Consider the following 4,968-nt stretch of genomic DNA (forward strand, 5'->3'; position numbering starts at 1 on the left):
CATAGTAGTACTTACCAAAGAGTATGGTACTATTACTATATAAATATAGGTACTCTTTGGAGCATACTTGAACCTACCCCACCCCAGCCCGCAAAATAATGATATTTGTAATAAAAAAAATACTAATTGATAGATTTTGAATTGCTCAATTCAACTACGTTGTCCTTTTAAATTGCTCACCTCAAATTATATAATTAAAAATCAAAATTTAAAAAAAAAAATCAAATATTTTCAAACTCCTATATCTTTCGATGTATACAATATTTTAAATTGCTCAAAGTGTTAAAAAACTGCTCAAGTTGCATTTATAATTGCTCAAGTATAGTTTGGAACAGATCCACTTCCCTTAATTTTTAAATAAATATAAATAGTTTGCACAAATAAAATATTGATATTTGTAAAAAAAAAATAATACTAATCGATACATTTTCAATAGCTCAATTCGACTACGTTGTCCTTTTAAATTGCTCACCTCAAATTATTTAATTATAAATTTAAAAAGTCGTTGAAAAATATTCTTTTATCAATATTTTCAAACTCCTGTATCTTTTGATGTATACAATATTTTAAATTGCTCAACGTGTTAAAACCGTGATGAAGTTGCATTTATAATTGCTCAAGTACAGATTTGAACAGCTCCACTTTCCGTAATTTTTAAATAAATATAAATAGTTTGAACAAATTTAACGTTTATATCATAAGACAGGTGTACGCTGCGCGTACGCATAGACAATGATGCGAAGCAAAAAATTGCGGATATTCGTAATAAAAAAGATACTAATCGATAGATATTCAATAGCTCAATTCAACTACGTTGGCCTTTTAAATTGCTCACCTTAAACTATTTAATAGAAGCAACCGGCAATTGAGGATAACAGTGGAAAGTAATGTTACTTTAACAATGTATGTGAATCCTGATAACTAATAAAAGTAGGTAATTATTTTAATTATACGAGGAAAGTATGAAATCTGCCTGCCAAAAAAGTGGGGTTGTTCCAAACTGAACTTGAGCAATTATAAATGCAACTTCAGCAGGGTTTTAACACGTTGAGCAATTTAAAATATTGTATACATCAAAAGATATAGGAGTTTGAAAATATTGATAAATGATTTTTTTCAACGACTTTTTTGATTTTTAATTAAATAATTTGAAGTGAGCAATTTAAAAGGCCAACGTAGTTGAATTGAGCTATTGAAAATCGAACGATTAGCATCTTTTTATTACGAATAGCCGCAATTTTTTTGGCTTCCCATCATTGTCTATGCGCATCTGCAGCGCTCACTTTATCGATATAAACGTTAAATTTGTTCCAACTTTACATATTTATTTAAAAATTAAGGAAAGTGGAGCTGTTCAAATCTGTACTTGAGCAATTATAAATGCAACTTCAGCAGGGTTTCAACACGTTGAGCAATTTAAAATATTGTATACATCAAAAGATATACGAGTTTGAAAATATTGATAAATGAATTTTTTTCAACGACTTCTTTGATTTTTAATTAAATAATTTGAGGTGAGCAATTTAAAAGGACAACGTAGTCGAATTGAGCTATTGAAAATGTATCGACTAGTATTTTTTTTTTTTTACAAATATCAATATTTTATTTGTGCGAACTATTTATATTTATTTAAAAATTAAGGGAAGTGGATCTGTTCCAAACTATACTTGAGCAATTATAAATGCAACTTGAGCAGTTTTTTAACACTTTGAGCAATTTAAAATATTGTATACATCGAAAGATATAGGAGTTTGAAAATATTTGATTTTTTTTTTTTAATTTTGATTTTTAATTATATAATTTGAGGTGAGCAATTTAAAAGGACAACGTAGTTGAATTGAGCAATTCAAAATCTATCAATTAGTATTTTTTTTATTACAAATATCATTATTTTGCGGGCTGGGGTGGGGTAGGTCATACTTGATCCTTAGGTACCATAGAGCAACACGGAGAGAAGTAGCCTTTGCGTCTGCTACCGATACAAAACTTTCTGTCATTTTTTGCGGGGGGAAATTACACACATGCACACTTTATCTAATTCCCACACAAAAATAATCGTCTGTCACTACGAAACTCACACATACTAAATTAAAATCACACTTACATTTTTCACACACACATAGATATATTCTGTGTCATTACAGTATAATGACACGCCGCAACTACACTGACAAGTTGCCTACAGCCGTGGTTGTAACAACTGTCGATATCCATTATCGATAAATTCAAGTACTCGGTTAGGGAAATAAGGTATTTAAAATGATACAAAGGTAAGATGTTATTATAAAAATAGACTTAATTTATTATATACTACAAATCAAACATCTTCATGTAAAATAAACGATTATGAAGAGTAAAGATTTGATTGTTTGTTTGTTAGCATTGAATAGGCTCCGAAACTACTGGACCGATTCAAAAAATTATTTCACCGTTGAGAAGCTACACTATCCTTGAGCGACATAGGTTATACTATATTTTCAAAAATATAGTATAACCTTACTAAATCTCCAATAATGTAACCCAAGGGATAAAAAAATAACCTAAAAAATTCTTTACATTGCGTACGCTGCAAAAACTAATGATAATAGAAATACATAATGTAGTAAGACTTTGTACAACACATCATTATCTACAATAATTGTATTTGCTCGCAAACGAAAACAAAACTGACTTCAATTACATCGACAAGTAATACAATATACATAATATATACGCGTTATCAAAGGTTACTCAAAATGTTGTTATCAGATCTCGATGAAATTTAAACGCGACCACATGATAAACATCAGCTTTCTGTTAAATTAAAAATCATCAAAATCGGTTCACCCAGTCAAAAGTTCTGAAGTAACATACATAAAAAAATACAGTCAGATTGATAACCTCCCCTTTTTGGAAGTCAGTTAAAAAGTGTCGCGACAGCTTATGTCTAACTATTATAATTATGTCACAATACGTTTGGTGCAACGTTGTTGTGCCAAACAATGCCAGTCTACAATAAACGATTTAAAGTTAACATACATTTTGAGGAGTTGATGATGTACACGGTGATGTCAACGAATCGGGAGTAGGGAGCGTAACACTAATGGCATCATAAGATGATAGCTTGCCATCTGCTAGATTGAATGATTTGTTGATGACTCTGAAAGGATGGACATTGTTAATTTTCAAAGTTGATAAATCTAAGCTTCATTTCACTACTATGACTAAGGTGAACCATATCTTGATTACCTTGTACATGAGACAAAAAAAAAACAGAGTGGCGTTAGTGTTGGTTTGGTGCCCTCGACTAATCCTTCTATTGTTCGCCAACACTTGAAAGTTCGTGGTATTTATTTATTTATTTGACATATGACATATCATGACTAGTCCGTTGGCGCAGTTTGTAGTGACCCTGCTTTCTGCTCCGAGGGTTGTGGGTTCGATTCCCACCCCGAGTCTGGGTGTAATATAAATATTTATTTATATATTTATATATGTATTATTTATAAGTATGTTTATCGAAAAAAAAAAATATGTAGCTATATACCAGTCGGCTGTAACCTATAACACAAGCATTAAGTTGTTTACTTTAGGAACAGACGACCGTGTGTGTATTGTGTAAATATTTATTTATTATTTATTTATTATTTATTATATACTTTATTGCACTCAAAAAATAGATATAAAACATAAAATAATAGAAAGGTTTATGGCAAAGGTGGACTTATCTCTGAAAGAGATTTCTTCCAGTCAACCCATGGTCATGAGTAAGTGTTTCATATAGCGAGGCAAACAGTGCAAGAAGTATTCATTAAGAAGAAAAAAAAATAAATATAAAAAAAACACCAAAGAAAAATAAATAAAATAAAAGATAATAAAATTTATATATATACAAAAATGTAACATACTACATAATGGTATTGATATGATCTGAACAAATTACACTATTTTTTGTGGGCGTCCAGGTTAATCTGTTATTACCATTTTTTTCCATGTATCCCTTAAATTTGGATGTTTAGAAAACCTGCCAAATTTTTATATAAAACATTATGGTGGAAATTCACATTAAGTAATTCTAGTAAAATGTATTAATACTCATAATACGTGTATTATATTTAATTTAGTGCAATTTTATTATATAACTATGTTTATTAAAAAAAAGCTAGCAATATAATATTTTAAATAAATCAAAATCTCAAAAATGTCTGTCTCCTCTTTTGCCGATATATTTATTCGATATATTTTATCGATAACCATCTAAAAACAAACCGGTAACAACACTATCGCTCGGCGACAGTGACTTCTCGGAAATAGACTCCGATCAGTCGCTCGACCGATCCGCATATTGTATGCGGGCGAGCGGCCTGTGTTGGTAAACAAATCGAGTCAATATGAACGATAATATTTGTAATTTTTAAGTTTAAAAAAGGTTTAAAAGATGTATACAAGTAATAATGTGATTAAAAAATACTTACGTATGAAAGGTAACGCCATGTTTTAGTAAATTTGACGTGGCAAATCTTTTTTTGCAGCAAAAAACAGAACAATTTGGCATTTTTTGAAGGATGTTGATTCAATCGCGCAACTAGATTTAGTCTAGTGATCAGTGCGGCTGCAACTAGTTTTATTGTTTGCATATGGCCATTTGGCCTTATACCTTGACAGAGGGGAACGCCAGTACATGGCTACTCCCCTCCGTGTTGCTCTTTGTTAGGTACTTCTGCATCTGTGTCATATGTATGTCATAATCTTTCTGTAAGTATTACTATACTCTGTGACTCTGTGTCATAATCAAAAACCTGTAAACATTTCTCGTAAATTTGACTTGCAAAATTTTTTGTTTTCACAAAATATTTATTTTATGTGCTGTTATTTATTTTAACTAACAATATACCGTAAGCAGTAATCTTCGATTTTCTTTTAAAACCAGACGTTATATTTTATTAAATATAAAATATTGCACTTTAAATATTAAAACTTCAATAGATA

The sequence above is a fragment of the Melitaea cinxia genome, chromosome 14 (genome assembly GCF_905220565.1).
Source record: "Melitaea cinxia chromosome 14, ilMelCinx1.1, whole genome shotgun sequence".
Classification (NCBI taxonomy): domain Eukaryota; kingdom Metazoa; phylum Arthropoda; class Insecta; order Lepidoptera; family Nymphalidae; genus Melitaea; species Melitaea cinxia.